At 41.5% G+C, this 18144-nt stretch overlaps 1 protein-coding gene across 2 annotated transcripts in view; it reads left to right on the top strand.

The window, feature by feature from the left end:
- Window positions 1–1155: 1155 nt before the first annotated feature.
- The window catches only part of mgat4c (mgat4 family member C), a 109252-nt gene continuing 92263 nt past the window's right edge, over window positions 1156–18144 (top strand). For both annotated transcript variants that reach the window (XM_079345407.1, XM_079345408.1), the window contains exon 1: window positions 1156–1620. The gene's annotated coding sequence lies outside the window, so the exon portion shown is untranslated. The remainder of the gene's footprint in view (window positions 1621–18144) is intronic.

Below are 18144 nucleotides of genomic sequence, written 5' to 3' on the forward strand. Positions count from 1 at the left end.
CACTCTCCATTTTCTCTGCCCTTGGACACAACAGAAAGGCAACAAAAGCTACTGAAAAGCTCCCTCGGATGAAACCTCCATTAAGTCATCCAGACCTCTATTAGGACAGAATGGATTTTTCTCTTTGTCATAAAAGTTTGATCAAATAAGCTCTTTAATAACCGATTGACTTCGGTATAGAGTTGGTCATAGAGGGAAGACTTTGACAACAGCCGCTCTTTATTTTAGACAACAGTTTATTCTGAAAACACAGAGGAGAAACAGAAGCTCTGTTGCATTCACCTCTCGCTGAGCACGAACGGAGGAGGAGTGGACAATCTAAATTCATGGTCACACAGGAGAAAACGATATGCTTGATGCTTTTATTTTAACAGATTAGCAAGAGATCAGGGTGCGCTCACGACGACCTTCGATATTCGAAGGATTTCTGAAATAATTTGTTTTTCCTTTTGTCTCCACCCAAAGAAGTCTTCATACATTAGGTGGTTTGTTAGCAAGGATTATGTTGCAGCTATTTTATACAATTATATAATAACATGGGACCAGTTGAAAAAAAACTGCTCATAACAGAATCCGTAGAAAGGGTGTGGTTGCTGCCTTGTGCTCCAACCACAGGAGTCTAAAGGAACAACAATTGAAATTTAAATAAAAAAAAAAAAATATATATATATATATATATATATATATATATATATTTGAGCCCGGGGGCAAGTCAAAAATGCAAAAAATAAATAGATCAATTAAACAACAACATTGTAAATTGTTTCATGGCTGCTGTTTTAGGTGATTCATACGATTCATGCTGGAGATATGAATAACAAGGGAGAGGAGGAGGTGAAAATACAGTATTACCATTTAATGAAAACAGGATGAAGTACAATTTCTATTAGCTTAAATTACACACACACACACACACACACACACACACGTTATCTATTTTAAGTAGCAAAGTGTAAAAATAAATGTATTTTACTTCTCAGGGGGCTTTGAACGTATGTGCGCTCAACATTTGACTCCCCCTAAACCATATGATCGCCCCTGCATGGGTTACAGGGTTACAGCCCTTTGAGCCAGTCTCATTTGAAGTAGTATTTTAAATAGGATGCACTTTGTCTTGTGATGACAGGTGAATCCTGGGATCTGACCGCCCGTGCCACGCACGCACCGCTGGAGCGCACGAATCTCTTCTCGCGCCGCCCCCCTCCTCCTCCTCCTCCTCCTCCTGTCCGCCTGCTGCCGGGAGGAGCAGAGGAGCAGAGCAGACCGGAGTGCAGCATCCACAGCCACTGTACCTTTGGGATGTGCCAGCAAAAAAAGAAACGACAGCTCGAAAGCCCCGTGAAATTGTCAAAGTTTGTCTTTGATGAGAGCTGAACGCAGAGAATAAACCACAGCGCGCAAGAGAGGAGGTAGGAGGAACAAATCGCGCGGAGGTGCATCGGCTGATGCAGACATTTCCAGTGGTGCCTGCCTGCCTTCCTGCCCAGGCTCTGTCGTTCAGGATCGCGAAGCGCGTCGGAGCTGGTGTCCGAGTTGATCCAAGGGAGAAAGAGAGCGAACCAGGAGGACAAATCAACCCACATCTGCAGATATCCTCCTGCAGCGTGCGCCGGAGTGGAGGTAAGTGCCGGTATGATGTTCCTATGATGTTGACTGTGAGTTGAGGTGACGGTTTGCTGAAAGACTCTCAGGTGAGGAAACCACGTGGGTTTGACTGATAACTTGCACGAACCGGCACCCTCGTCCTGGTCCACACTGTGTCGGAGAGATGCAGCCCGAGTCACAACTTTGTGCAACATCGCAGCCACCCGTCACTGCACGGGCATCGCAGCATGCGTCTCTCAGTGTCTTGATAACATCCTTAAAGAAATAAGCCACACTCTAAGAACATGAAGCCGAGTTCTGTCCGAAACTATCTCATGGTAAAATGAGAGGGGAAAGTCCAGATCCTTCATGTGTCCTTAAACGCATCACTGAAAAAACAAACAGGATTCATAGTTTACACTCAGGAATCTCTGCTGACATTGTGACCTCTTGTGGCACATGAATTTCTCTGACTTGGCAACACTGAATTTCTCTCACTTGGCAACGCATATTATTGGTATAAAGTATATATAAAGTATATATAGTATAAGCATAAAAGAAGACATAATTAAAATGTGGGAACTTGCATTCAAAGTGAAAAAAGCATTTAAGCCACTGGAAAACGTCCTGTTTAATTTAATTGCATTTCAGAAAAGTGAGTATTTACTTCTTTACTCTGTTTTATGTCATAAAGGCAGTAGGCCACTGTTTGGTTTTCGACGTCGGTGCACAAACAAACAAGCAATTTAGAAAAGGTCTCCTCCAGCCATGAGTGTCCCTTTTGTGTTATTACTTAGACAAAATCAGCCAAGTTAAAAAATATATATTCATGAGTTGCTCCATGGGAAACCATAATAGCTTGTATGTGTGCCACAAAAACAACATAACCTGCCTGTGTAGGCATCTCCTTTGTCATGGGCCGACTCCAGTTCTCTGGAAATCAAAAGTGCCGCTGAGCTTCAGCAACTCCACAAAACCAGACGCTCGACTCTGACATCGTCTTTGACTCAACGCTGAAACTGTAAACAGCTTCTTTCCCAGCTGTGAAATCCACTTAATGAAAAAGATAACCAGATTCAACTATTCTTTCTGCTCCTTTTTTAGCCCTGATATTTTTTTTTATTTTTTTTTTATTTTTTTATTTCCAAATCATATTGTACCTGACATCTGTAGATATGTAGGGGGGGCTTAATTCATTATATTTGATTTGTGTATTTTCCTCAATACCTAACACCACATTAAAGCAGTATATAAAGAATATTATTTACAGCTACAGAAGATGTTTATGTCACAGGGTTTTTCTACAGTGATTGTTCCTGACAATGTGACTGAGTGAACTCTTCATCAGAGTGACAGCCTGTGGGAGTAAAGAAAAAAAAAACTCCTCTTGTGTTTAGAAACTGTTCATGATGTTACTTTGTGAACGCTGACTTAAAGTCGCAGAAGTATAACGCATCACCTAAGGCGTGCATTGTCCTTAAAGTCGCCAAAGAGTTGCATCATCCGCTGGAGTCACATGGACTGCGGTGCGAATGACAGCTTCGTGGCTCATCTGAAAAGCCTGTAGCACAAACAGCAGCTCATTACAAGTACAGCAGCCGCGTCCTCCTCTGGCAGGAGGCTGCCGGCTCATTAAGGGTCACCGAGGGGTGAGTCTCCCACTACGAGCCCCGGCTTGTTACCAGAGCGCTCTGTGAAGACGCTGCTAATTGGAATACATTCATTTTTTTTCGGAGGAGGGACACGAGTCATTAAAGTTTATGTCTGTGCTGTTGTTCAGTTGTTTGTCTTTTAGTTAAAGAATGTTAGCGACCCACATGTGTGATTGTTACAACCAAAACTGACTAGTACTGTTACGACCAATAAATCATTTATTAACACCATTCACAAAATCAGAGACGTCGATGTGTAAAATAATAAACATAAAATCTAAGTCAAAACCCCAAAGAAAATCCAGATTCTTGCCTAACTCTTCAACAGAAAACAGGAGAATCAAGAGAAATAGCTTCTCTGGTAACCTGGACTGCACAACGTCAATACAATAAATCTCAATTCAAAGAAAACATGAAGTTTCTCCCTCTCCCAACACGTCTCTCTTTGGATATGAGGAAGAAGAAAATGCAGCGCTCCAGCTTCTGCAGCTCCCTTCAAAACTGGCGTCCTCATATATGCGTCCAATGATGTGCAGGCACCCAGCACGGGCTTCCGTCCAATTAATGACCAGTGTTGAGGAGCCTCGGAGGTAAAAAAAACAAAACGTGTGCGTCCAAGATAATCATTTATGTGCATAATGCATTCTCTTAGATGATATCTTGTGCGCACAAGTTAACAACTTGTTCCTACAACATATTCATCTTGAGTGCAAAATTTGCCACTTTTGGGACTACATAGGTGTCTTTCAGCTTTAATGAAGACATGATGCCTCCCTGCCCCTGTCAGTCAAACTGTGTTCATTAAGGCACAAGCTGGAGGTCCCATTAGTGGTCATTCAGCCCAAGTTCTGTGCAGCAGTGGGGGTATAATTTGCCTCTGTGCCATCGCCTGTTTAACCACTGGTTTATTTTTGTACTGACAGAGGTCTTAACCTATTTGGACGAAGTGAACTGTCTTTGCACATCGGACTGTGACATATTTGCCCTGGTTCTTTGTGTCAGCTAAACAACAACTAGCTTGGATGTTTGCACAGTTAGCGTCCGCCTAAGATAAAGGGGAAATCTTTCTAGGGCCCAGTCACATGAGGAGGTCCACATGGTCCCTGCTCATTTTAAGCAACAATTACCAAATTTAACTTCACACCAAAGTACTCGCTGTTACTTCTTTAAGCAACGGACTCACTTTTTTTTATTGGTGCTTCAGTAAAAAGTAGCTCGTTTCAAAATGCTAACCCCCTCTTTTTAAAATGGTATGGCCTTTTTTGTTCGTAATGTTACTAACATGAGCGTGTCCAGAGGGAGCTAATGTTAGCCAGGAGGCTAGTTCTCACACTACTGATTGAATGTGCATACGCTGATTTAAATCATGGTGGGTCCATTCTGTGGGTTGGGCCTGAGTGTCTGTCTTAAATACATGGACGTTTTTAAATATATCCATTTATGAATTTCATTCTTCAGAGAAGTGAAACTGCATTTCACAACAGACTATTTGTTACTAATGGAGTAGAATCCATGTGGTCGATCAAGCTGATATATGGTCTGTCTGTATATGCAGTCTGGGCTTCTGTTGTGTTGCTGCATTAACACTTGGCAGATTCCAGCAACAGCTTTTGCATGAATCTGAATCCAGGCTTGTGCTGCTGAAACAGTGGCCTTTTTCTCATCTTAATAAATAAGCAAACCTCTTAAATCATACGAGTCGTACTTTTGTTTTGACTCATACTGTATAAGTCATTAAAATGAAGTCCGAGACGTTCATTGAGTCAGCGTGCTCAAGCAGAACATAAACCTAAAGAACTCTAATCCTCCATGAAGGCTCTTTCTCTGTAGACTCTTCACTGTTCACTCCTTTTTAATGGAGAGAAATTAAGGCCTCGTCCAAGTCCACACACAGGCAGGTAGTTTTTTAAACGTAAGGTTATCCCGTCCACACATTAAGTTCTCCAAAACAAAAGCAAAAAGCACTATTAAAACCAAAACGGCAACCTAGAAGTAGTTTTTACAATTGGTGCATTTTCAATGACCTTAAGCACCATGTGCGTGTCTACAAAATGCACAGAAAAATCTCTGTTTTCAAAAAATACGAGGCACACATTTTGCTTTTAATCTGTTTTAAAATCGCACTTTTCTTACTTGACTGTCACTCTGCTTATAAAAGCAGACATTTCCCAGTTTTATACAAAATGACATCGCATGTTGAGTCGCTGCAACAAATTCTAAATATAAATAAAATATTACTCATATTTTTTTACGAAGAATTAAAAAATAATCAAGACTCAATTTGTCACCGAGTGAGATTCACTGAACTTTAAGCTGATGATTGCAACGGTTTCCACTCAGGTAGTCCGGGCAGCCACTCACTTGATTTCTCCCTGAAAGGTTAGACAAATGCCACAAATAATTGTCGGCCCTCCTCTTGACCGCGCTCTGTCTCCCCGGTGTCTTACCATGTTGATTAGCAGAGGTGGTGCAGGTCACAAATGTCGGGCAGTAGGAATCTGTCGGGCAGACGCTGAGCTTTGCTCCGATACAGAACATGTGAGGCGTTTAAGAGTTTGACAATGAAGGCTGAGTCCGTGATAGTGGATCTGACCTCTGGTCTGTGTTCAGGCGTTGTGAGGAGAAATCTGAATCCCAACGCTGACTGGAGGACTTGAACGGATTGAATTACGTCATGTTAAGCACTGATCTGTCAGATTATTAGAGGTCGACAGTATTCTACCTCTGGAAAATGACTTTATCCTCTTTTAAGGTCTTAGCTGGTTTTAACATTGTGATGCTATAGGAACATCTTTGTAGCAGCCATGATAGAGCGGATCAAGTGTACTGTCTTTGTTATTCTCCTCTTCTGTTTGCTTTTTGCTGTTTGATGTCGATAATTAGGCTGAGAAGCTGATGTCCTGCTTCTCATTTATTTTTCGATATATTTGATAGTTCTCTCTGTAACTTTAACAGATCAACTTATTATCACATTGGAACCTCTTTATGTCCCTCCACACTTTCACCCATGTACCGTGCATTTGCACTTTGTATGTTTTATTAAGTGTATGTGACTCTCCCTGCAACCAAATGTACCTCGAGATATAATTAAAGTTACCTGAACCTAAGCTTGAACATCTGCTAAAGGGAGGAAGGAGTAGGGGCCTCATGATGTTTGTTTCTACCACAAGCAATCTGGCACAAAGGATGTTTAAATAAGTCTGAGTTAAAGCTTCTGTTTCGGAAGTTATTTTACTTCTTCAAACTAATTGTTTCTCTCTTTTTTTACATGTAGGGATGGGAGAGTAAAGTTGGTAGTTTTAATCAACACTGACGGAGAGTCGGGGGAAGTGATGGGCACAGGGACTCCGGGTATTCGAGTAACGTTTCATTACTCACACACCCGAGCAGGCATTGTCATAGGTTGCAATGAGTTACTTAATTTGTGTTATATATGTAACTGAGCTTTCTGGCCTGACTCATGCTTTGCATCAGGGTCCTGCTCACCTTCGGGGGTTGCATTATGCAGTACCAATCTGCTTACTATCCTTTATCCGTCACAGAACAAAACCAGAAGTTGGATAGAGAATACTTATGTAATTTTGAATCTGTAAGAAAATATATATATTTTTTTTTTTGACGTTCATTTTCAATTACCTAAGCTGTCTGTGCTTAAGGTACAATACTGCTAGCTATTGTCAACCTACAGAGAAATACTGATTTCTCTGCAGGGATTCATAGAGTCTTTGGCTGCTCATGAAGGACGGTCTGACTTAGACTCTAAATGGATGTTTTTCTTGTTATGTAAGAAACTGGGAAACTTTTTACATTTCATGTAGGTGGTTTTAATGCAGAGGTGAATATAACATTTCAAGTTAGGTATAATAAATAATGGAACATTCGTACTAAATTTGTACTAAAGTCCTGCCTCTTATTGGTCAATTAGGCAATTGTACATTTGAATTTTGTGGATGCACCTGGGGTGGCAAAGGGGGCTCATGCCATCCCTGGCCACCAATCTGAACATAATGAAAGTCTGTAAGTTGGTAACAACTGTATATAACCATTTAACAAATAACTGTAATGTTAGGCCAATGTGCCTCTTCCGTATATCCTTATATGGGCCTCTTCCTTTTGCTCTAAACTTGCAGCATAGACTCTCTATTGTCTTCTCCAGGTGCAACACCTCAAGGACACTTTCTTTATCAGAAACTAACACACGAACATCACCCCACCTCTGCTAAAACTTCTGCTGACACAGCACACCAACATTTTAGAGGAGGCAACTTACTACTGTATATAATCCTGTGATTTCTTACATTTGGGGTCTACTCTCTGGTTTTGGTAGCTGACGTGCGAGTCAGCGAGGTAGACCCTCATCTGAGACGACGCCCTCGCTATCTGCATTGTATCTCCTTGCTTCATTAAACTTTCTGGTTTGTTCAATTTGAACCAGAGTCTCTTCTCTCCCTTCTCGAAGAAAACCAACACGCACAACCCTAAACAAACATACTCCTATAACATGCATTAAACAGCCCAATCCAAATGTAAAAAACATGGTAAAATCTGTGTTTTTGATTTCTTTGCCGGCAATATGTCTGCTGAGGAAGTTGGAGAGAAAAACAAAGTGAAGAAAACAAAATCCTTTTTTTTATCGCTGCAGCAAAACTATAAAACCAGCCAATCTTCTTGATGGTTTGTTTTGGTTTTTTATAGGACATAAAGAGGAGTCAGTATTCGATTGAGTTTTAAAAGCACTGTAGGTTTAAAGAAAAGCCGATAGGTCTTGTTGAGTCTCGGAGGATTTGTTCGACTGAGGGTTGAACCTTAAAAAGAAATTTAAACAGTAGAAATTGAACCCGAAGCGTTAACAAGGACATTTTAAGTTTAGCTTAATGACTAAAGTTTAAGAGTGATTTACATTTACGTTTTCTTTTACAACACCTTAAGGTGATGCCATTTCACGTTTATGTTCTGAGCTGTGAGTCGGGCCATTGTTGCCATTGAAATAAAAAAAAGCCCAGGCCGGCATGACAATAGATGAAAACTGTAGCTGTTGGGTGTATTTCAATCCACAGCACTTCATCTCCACTTTAACAATTCCCTTTACCCTCAGTGTTTGATTCAGCTGCTCATTTTTACTGCCTTTGAGGGGAGGGGTTCAAAACCACATTCAATACATTTTTTTTTAGGGAAATATCTCTGCACCAAAAGCTCAAAGAGAGGCTTCAACTCTCATCCAGTGCTTCACATATATGTGTCGTGGAGATGTAGTTTCCGGCTGTCAGAGAGCAGACTGTCCGCCAGTCGTAGAGTGAGTCATTCAATATTGAAGAGTTCATTCACATTGTTGTTGGACAAAAGCCAAACAGATCTCAACAGACTGCCTGAGAAGTCAAGTTTATGATTATGAGTTTGGTAAATGGGGACTGTGCTTTATTATTTAGAGCTGTAGTATTTTACGAGTACCGGGACTGAAATAAATGTTGACTCTCTTTAAACCATTATCCAACCACTAAGAGAAAAAGCAAGCACACTGACACACACTCAAATGTGTAAATAGATTGTTTTTAAATCAAAGTGCTGTGACATTGGCTTTGAGGTTTTTAAGTGATGTATCCACATTAAGAGAACGTTTTGTCATGGCGGGAAGCAAAGCAGTGTAATAGTGGCCTGGTGTGATGAAAAGGCTCTGAGTTTTTGTTGCGCTTCCACAAACATTTGCAGATCTTGAAACACTTACGTCAGCCAAGCTGACTTTTTAGTAAAGCTTTAGCTCCTGTCAGGAAGTATAACTCTAAGCGATATGCAATGTGGATAGTGATGTCACAATAGTGGTAAACCTTAGAAGAAACGACTTCAGAATATAGTAAAAACAACTTGTGCAAAAATATTGCAGCGGCTGCAGTTTTCCCCTAAATGTAGGGATATTACCAATAGGGGGCAGCTGTGGCTTAGTTGGTAGAGTCGCCGTCTCTCAATCAGAAGGTCGAGGGTTCAACACCCAGCTCCTGTGTTGACGAGTAACATGTCCAATGTGTCCTTGGGCAAGACACTTAACCCCCCCCCCCATACGCGCTGAGAGTTGGTTGTATGCTGGTGTGTAATTTCCAATAAAGTCAACCTTCTTCTTCTAGTGCATGTTTAAACATCATTCAGCTGCTGAAAGAAGTTACAGCTGTTAATGTTTCTGTGCAACGTTTAAACTTTTCATTTTTGAAGATGGAAGAATGCAGAGAGAGATTTACTGCTTTATTTTAGAGTGGGGCGGTTACATACGAAGTGCACCAGAGCAGTTTGGGGTTTGGTGCCTTGCTCAAGTGCTTGGTAAGTGCCCTGGCACCTCTCCAACGACCTGACCAACTTCCATATTTTGGTCCGCAAAAGGAAAGGCCCTCCAGTTCCCAACTCAAGTTCCTACAGACTGAGCTACTGCTGCCCAACTTTATGTCAGATAATGAACTACTCACTAAATTTGTTTTAAACATCATCAGCACTTTTTTGGTTTTGGACAGAAATGTCCTCATTCAAATCCTCAAGCCGTCCTGTATAGCAGATGTTTACTTGTTTGAAAATGATTTTGTTTGATTTTACTTTTGCAACTCTGATCCCTGTTAATCCTGGAATTAAAAAAAAACAAAAAACACATCCCACCAGTTCTGATATCAGCATGCGTAGCATCCCAAACTGCTTAATAAAAACCAAACGAGTTCTGCTCTTAGCTTAAACTGTCCCCAGCTAAAGTGGTGGAGAAGATTTTAATGGAGTCATAAATAGAAATAGATGGAAAAAATGTTAGCTGGAGTCAAATAATTTGAGGCGAAATGCTTCCATGTTATATTTAGAAAACTTGATATTAAGACTGTGCTGAAGTACAGGGAAGTACTTTTTTCTTTCTTTTTTTAAAGTTACTCTCCTACGTATTTTGCAACACAGTGTGGACAGGTGGGTTTACATAAACGTACCTGCTGTAACTTAATGGACAGGATATCAGATGAACCAAGAAGAAGCTGCTTCCACATATCCACAGAGAGTAACAGCTCCAGCACTGAGCCATAAAAGGATTCAAATAAGAACATCCAGCTTATCAAAACGGCTGTCCATAAGAGGGAGAAGGTTTCTTATTTAGCTTCATTAGGGCTCCTTGTGTTTTGAAGTGGAATGATCTTACCCTCACTGAAGTGCGCTTTGCCTGTTCTATCATCCGTCTCTGTGGCCATTTTCCCTCGGCGTCTCTCCCTCTGCTGCTCATTTAGCATAATGTGACTCTCTGAGGAGGGCTGAACCCATTCACATTTACCGCTGAGTCTAGATCCTCAAAGAAGTAACTCTTCAGTGTGGAAACCATTCACAGACTGGTACCACCATTTTCAGCTAGAGCTGCCCATAACCAAAGCCTTTACAGTCGTCAAGAAGCCGTTTGCTTCTTGATGTTGTCCTACATTTATAATCACACGCATGACGAAGCAAACAAGCTAACAAAGCACATGTTTATAAAGCTAAAAGTGTCTGTGAATTTTTATGTTATTTTTGCAACCTTATCTTCTCTTTGAAGAGGTAAGCTAAGCTAACAAGCTCTGCTAAGTGAGAAAAGCGAGTGTACCGTGTAGAGCCCCTTCCTTCATCGTTCTCCGTCCGTCTACTCGAGCGACAGAGAGGAAAAAAACAAAATGGGGCGTCGAGCCTTTGCACTGCGTCGATACTTCTTCGGACGTTCAGCATGTGCTGCTGTTAGGAAACTGAAATAGGAACAGTAGAATCAGGCTGACTTTGTCGCTGACGCGAGCTCGAGTACCGTGCTGTTACAGCAGTACAGGCTGTTGCCTTGTTTACCGTGCTAAGCTAACAGATGCCGAGCCTAACTTCCTACTATCAAACTCATAAACACTTTGAACTTTGCTAAATCAGCAGATGAATGAGGTTTAATCTTTAAAACAGGAAAAAAAACGCTGCTTGGATTATGATGGGTTGAATAATATAAATGTCCCTAAAGCTGAATCTATCAACAGACTGGTTAATATTAACGCAGCATATCACGACCGTGGTTCTGATCTAACAGACAACACTGAGACTCTGTGCAGGCTGAAAGATAGACAATTTAATGTTCAGTGTGGAGCCCTTATATACCGTTCAACAGATGTCATAAATTCCTTCCCACTTTGGATATTTCTATACATGGTCTAGAGAATCACATCACCTTTACTCTTTCAATGTCAAACCTCTATTTAAAGAACAATTCCTCATTCCACTGTCAACTGAGGCCATACATTTATACTTTTGGAATACTTCTAATGACATTCTTCTCTTCAAATATGGTCATAGCTTCTCAGAATAGATCGTAGTCTGCTAACAGCAAAGTCACCTCTACAAAGTGTAACCAAACTGAACGTATTCACAGAATCAGATTATTTAACAAAAATAAAATACAAAGGAGTCTTTCTGCTGGGAATGAAGTTGAGGATTCGGATGTGTTGAAGAGAGACTGAGAGCAGCTGTCGACGCTTTGTTAGAAGTGTTTTTTTTTGCGGTCTGGGCGAGGGACTTTGGACCACCGATGATCATTAATCATTAGTGAGGCAAAATTGTGGAACATGCTGCTGTGTCTTCTCCAGTGTGAGGTCTTGCTGCTTTTCATTGCAGGCTGAATATTTTGACTTTGGACTGTAGGTCAGACAAAAGAATATATTTTCAGAAATCATGTTTCTCTCTCTGTGTGTGTGTGTGTGTGTGTGTTGTGTAGGTGTTTTAGATTATTTGTGGACACTTTGTAGACTAGAAATCAAATCATCTGCTCACAGTAAGAGTCGTCTTTACCATACGTTTTGATTTTATATTTAGAGAATGACTGTGCTATCATATGCAGTAGATTAGAGATGTAAGAGTCTCCTTGTTGTCTTTAATTAGGGCTGGAGAGATGATAATGGGAGCTAATGGATTGCTAGACAGCTGAACCAAAGTGCCAAAGAATCAAAGGAAGACATTGAATTCTCTTATGAAATATGCATCAATGACAGTGAAACAAAGACCAAAGGCAAGCTGTGTTTGTTTGGAGAGCAGGGTGGTGGGCTGGTTGAAATAGGTTGCATAATGATGCCATATTGCCATTCTGTGTTTTTTTTCCCTTCATGTTCACCAGCTGTTGTTGAAGACACGGATCTGCTTTGATCAGCTGGAGGAGGTGTGGCGAGCTTGACGTTACAGATGTGGACCTGAAGGCGACGCAGGCTTCCTGTTTGCTTGATTTTAATGTTCATTTCTCCATCACAGAAACTCTTTTTCTAAAGCCTCCATTTTTATACTAGATGATATTTGTTAAGATACATCAGTGTTTTGTCTTAATAATTAGCTTTCCTGGATCAGAATCAGAACAAATGCCTCTGATACTGCCAGAAATATGGAGTACATCGGTCTCTTCTCTGATGGGATAACTTAAATCAATAAGCTCAAAATTAGATTGCTCAGACTTTTTGGCCTCTTTTCTTCTTCACTGCTTCAAAACAGTTGCGTCGACAGTAGCTGATGGTGCTCGTCGAGCTGGAGTACAAGCCGCCATCACGGCTAACAACGAGAGTGGAAAAGATGTATGAGGAAAGAGTAGCAGAAATCAAACACATGAACAGCTCTCAGCACAGAGTCTTATGTTACCATCACTTGTCATTTCATTCAGAGTTAGTTTGTGGTAGATAGAACAGCTGAAGAGAGACAGGAAGTGTTGGGAGGAAAAGTCCGGGATGACATGCAGCAAAAGGCTGGGGTTAAACTCGAACCCACAGATGCTGCGACAAGGACTACTGCCTCTGTAGGTGGGGCGTGCGTCATGACAGCTTGATTACGCTGCGCCCCCAGAACTGGGATTCTAAGACCAATGTCCAACAAGCTACACAGCAACAGTTCACTTCAGTCAGTCTCGTATGTAGTCAGAGCAGGCTCAGGTTCAGGGAACGGAGGAGGCCCTTCCATACCTGGCTCCTTGCTTTATCTTTTACAGTAAAAAATTAATATATTAGAAAGTACTTCTTAAGGTAATGTTGGTACTTGTCTATTAAGATTACTATAAGTGCCCATCCCTAGTTAATAGAATACTGCTGTTATGTAAGTCCTATTATTATTATTAGGTATACATTTGCTGACATAAATTCAGATTCAGGCTACTGAATTTTTATGGTGGTTATGATTTTTTTTTTTTTAAGAGTCTGTGTTGTGTCAGTTAAAAATAAAAAAAAATGTGATCACATATTCATGATAACTATGGTAATCAGGTGGTGTATGTAGAACAGCAGAGGAGTACATCAATCCCTAACAGGCGGCAGGAAACGATAGAACCTTCATGAATAATTGCCTCTCGATTGTTCCCCCTCATGGAGTCACCAGGATTACCAATAAACGACTGAGCTGTCTGTGCAGATATTTACTCCTCCACAGCCACACACTTAACATTTCTCACTGAGCCGTTCAATTCTGCTCACTAAAAGCTCCGATTGACAAAAGTTCAAAAACTCCGACAGTCAGCGTTTGCACGCGGCGCTTAGGGGGGGGGGAAAAAATTCAAATAGCACAGTTGATGCACCTGCGACTGGAGCTGCTCATTATGTCACTAATTTATCACAGAATTTCAGGCAACACAGGTGCTCAGACAGTACATACAGCTCTGCAGATTACTGCCAAGGGAGCTGATTCCCTGGAAGGAAAAAAAAATGTAGTTCATCTGAGGAACTGTTATCACAAGTTTGACTACATTTATGATAGTTTTACACACACACACAACACTGAAACTTGGAGTTTTACTAAGTTCTGCTACATAATAAAGGTCTTTTATGGTTGGGGGGGAAGGGGAAGTTCAAGTCGTAATGTGACTAACCTTCATTACAAACTTAAAGAGAAGTCACCTTTCAAAGGAAAGGCTTAGTTGCCCGCTGGTTTGGTTGGAGTTTCACTGGAGTTTGCACGTGCGGATCTGTTGATGTTCGTGATGCTGTGTTTGTTTGCGGCTGCAGCTAATGGTCATCGGGAAGGTTATGCAATTTCTCAGTAGAATATTGGGGCATGATTGGAGCAAGGGGGTGTCTTCACTGAGCAAGGTACATTACCTTCAATGTATTTTTATTTCAATCAATGCATCATTGAGCGGACTGCTGTATTTGATTGGACTCACCTTTCTCTACCAGACGTTTGTGTTCCAATACCTGCAGAGGTTTAATCAGTTTTTTTGTTCTCATTTCAATCGAGGGGTCTGAAAAGTGTGTAATAATGATGTAAACTTTTCTCTATCTTTGAGCTGGAAGGCATTTTGAAGGATCCAGTTACTCAGAATTGTCAAGGTTTTAGACATCAGTGAGCTCCTTCTCAGGCAAGTACACAAACATTACCGTTGTTAAATCATTTTCATGGTGAGACATTACTTTGGCGTGAGAGCGTTTGGCTCGATCTCTGCTCTACCCAGAAGTTTATTTTGAAAAACTACGACTTCTCAGTCACTGCCAGGCCAAGGACCTTAAGCTTATATAACACACCTGCTGTACCTTTTTAGTCTCTGGCATCGACAGGTTAACCTAAAAAAAATTCAATCCTGTCATTTCCTCGAGCTTAATTTCCTGCCGCTCCGAACCCTAATTAGTTATACTCAACACTCCTCATCAAGAAACAATTCGTGAGCTACAGGAACGTCGAGGTCAAAGAGGTGTGAATACATTATTCCTTTAAAATGAGACTACTGGAGAATGGAGCTAAACAGAGCAGAAAGAGACCTAAGAGAAAGTGTTGGAGGCACCTCGGTAAAGAGAGTGGTGAGAAGAAGAGGGGGCTGCTGACTCTGAGAGAGTCGGTGAACGAGCGAGAAAGAGGAGGAGGGGGCGGAGAGGTAGGGAAGGAAATATCCACGTGCATAAGTGTGAAGAAGAAGAAGAAGGGAAAAAAAAGCCAAGCAACTTACTGCCTTAACAATGGGTGTTTATCCCACTTTTCTGAGAGCCAATTATCAGCTCCCGTGTGAGTCATGAAGATCATTAAGGCTGGTGGGGAGCGCGGAGCTTCAGCAGAGCTCCCTCATGATGTACACGCAGCGTAAGGACTGAGCACGCTTAAGGAAGGTGAGTTTGCAGATTTTTCGTTTTGTTTCGTCACGGTGCAAATAAGAGACTCGACATTTCGTCATCAACTTTTTTTTTTCTTTTTAAGCAGTGGGATTTGTAGTCCCTTCATGCTGTGGTTATTTCATCTGGGGAAGTTGAAGTCTAACTGATATTCTTTGACTGCTCTTATCTGTAATGTTGTTCCTCGTGACTCGACGCAAAGTAATCCCCTCCTTGTGGCTGCTTCTTCCTTTTTTGATTTCTTCACTCTTGGTGTGTTGTTTGCCTCTGCAACAAACAAAATGGGGGGGGGGGGGGGGAATTGAGTGCGAGCTATGCTGCAGGAGTTCACCTGCTGAGTCACCATTAGCCTGTCTAATGACCTCACTACAATTAATTTGTCTCATAATTACCAGGAATTGAGCCCTTTCAACATGGCCGGGGGCAGAATTACTAAGTGCCTGTTCCTCGCTCTCTCTCTCTCTGGCGTATATCGAACACTGAGAACTTCATTCCATTTTTTCAGTAAAACACTCCCTTAGCCCAGAGTCGAGATAACAAACAGGTAAAACTCTGAGCTGTCCCGTTTGAGCGCTTTAGCAATTGCGATGCCCAGCCCGACTTGGCTCCGCTTCACACTATTGTCCGCTCACGGTGATTAACTGCCCGGCCTTGTGCTATCGGATGATTTCTGCTTTGTGTTGAGAGCTGGGTAGCTGCCGGTAGATGGGTCTGTATGAAGGGGGGGGGGGGGGGGGATCTGCCAGGATTGGAGGGTCAGTTGATCGGCTCTGAGGTGCAGGAGATTTATGACCCCTCAGAACAAAGCTGTGTCTGCTGAGGGACCATAAACCATAAATCAGTGAGAAGTGGGTCAGATTGGGTCAGTGCTCATCTGCCAGCTGCAGATCTGCTCTCTCTTTTCCTCAAGGTGCCATTTTTGCAGTTTTTCACCTGACTCTGTGACATTTTAAGTGACTTTTCCGGTTTCCTCCCAGACAGGCAGACCTGTTGTTGATTTGAATTCCTCTATCTCTGCTTTGAAACGGAGTGATACTCAGACGTCAGTCACATTTGCTAATGAATTCCTTTTTTTTTTTTTATATTTGAAAATGCCATTAGCTTTTGTAAGTGAATCACCCCTAATCCTTTTATTATCTGCAGCTCTGTTAACACTGTTGGCCTTTAGTCTCTGCTCGTCTTAATCATCCTAATTATCTCATGTTTGTCTTTTTGAGATGCTGATGAGAATGAAACAACGTGTTCTCATTCTGGCACTGACTTGTTCCTGATTGTTCACGAGGCATTACACCGACTCGGCTCCGTCTGATTTGAGTCTTTTTGATTCTGATCGCTGCTTTGACTAGTTTTGTGATTTGTCTTCCTAAGGGCAGCCGAAACCGATGTGAAAAATTGATTTTCTGCAGAAGGATTAGCAGAGGGGCTGTAGCTATAGGCATGCATTACATTACAATGATTCATCCTGCATGTGCACACCAAAGTCAGCTAAACAAATCCTTTATAAGATGTTGTATAAGGCAGATATTTTATAAAAAAAAACAGCAGACTGCAATTTCTAAGATGAAACAGTGGGCGACCGGTGTGGGAACAGTAATGCATATCTTTAAAACTGTTTTCAAAGTTCCGACAGCTTGAGAAGAGAGATAAATAATCTTTGCGAGGAAGGATGGATCTTAATTTATTTGTGTCTGAATTGTTGCACAAAGAGACATCGCATACTGCTGCTGGAAATCAAACAAATGCAAATGCTGCCAGTGGAATGGAAATGACTGGGAAACATCAGAAGTCTCTCGGTAGGAGCGCCGTAACAGCAGGGATTTGTACTTATGTTTACGACAACACTGATAATATTTTCTCCCATTGTGGGGCGAACAGGAATTAAGCGTGACAGTGACGCATGCTGTGTCAGTGTTTCTCCCTTTATTATGCTAATATCTGGCAGGTTTGCAGTGCGCTCAAGTTCGAAAAGGACTTCAGCCCACAGAGTCTGCTCTGAGTCAAGAAGGTGTGATGTGCAGAGGTGGCAGAAGTGGTTAAAGCAAAAGTACTGATTCAACTTCTATATGAAAGTAAAAATATGGATTTTGAAATGAGCTCACTGAATATCAGTAAAAGTTCCCTTGAGAAGGACTAGTGCTGTTTTTGTACGTAGCAGACTGAAACTCATGTTCTCATTGGAGGACAGTAAACCTGAATCCCTTTAACTTTAATCAAGGTTCCCCGCCTGTCTGATTGCCCTGATTGTCCTCACCTGTATCTCCTTTCTTAAGAAAGAAAGGGAAAAACAGGCGCAAACTCAAAGAAACAGGTTTTAATTTGACTGTTTTGGTTTGTGTCCTTGAGCTAGCAGGAGCTGGGGATCGAACTCTCGAGGAGCGATGACCGACTCTGCCGCTGAGACACAGCCGCCTTGAGATGCATTGAAAGTTTAAATTGGTTGGGTACGGTTGAAATGGATTAAGGCAAGAGAAGAGTGGGTGGGTTGTGTCTACAGAGATCATACCTGGTGTTTCAGGCTGAAAATCTGCTTTAGTAAACCTCGACGGTTACTTTCTTTGGTTAGCTGATTTTGGCGCCCCCTTTAGTTGGACAAAATCATACTTCTCTTTTCATTGCTGCTCTTGTCCTTTACATGCATTAATTGTGTTTTCTATTTTAAAAAAAGCAGGTTCCTTAAACAGTCCAAAAAAATAAGGAAATTGAGCTGTAAATTGGCTTGTGCCTTATTGTATAAAAACACTATAAACAATCCTTTACTTGTTAACTATATGCATCCGCCATGACACGAAAAACAAGGTTAATCAAAAAAGTTTAAACTGAATGTTTCGTAAACTTCACAG

Source organism: Symphodus melops (genome assembly GCF_947650265.1).
Source record: "Symphodus melops genome assembly, chromosome: 6".
Lineage (NCBI taxonomy): Eukaryota > Metazoa > Chordata > Actinopteri > Labriformes > Labridae > Symphodus > Symphodus melops.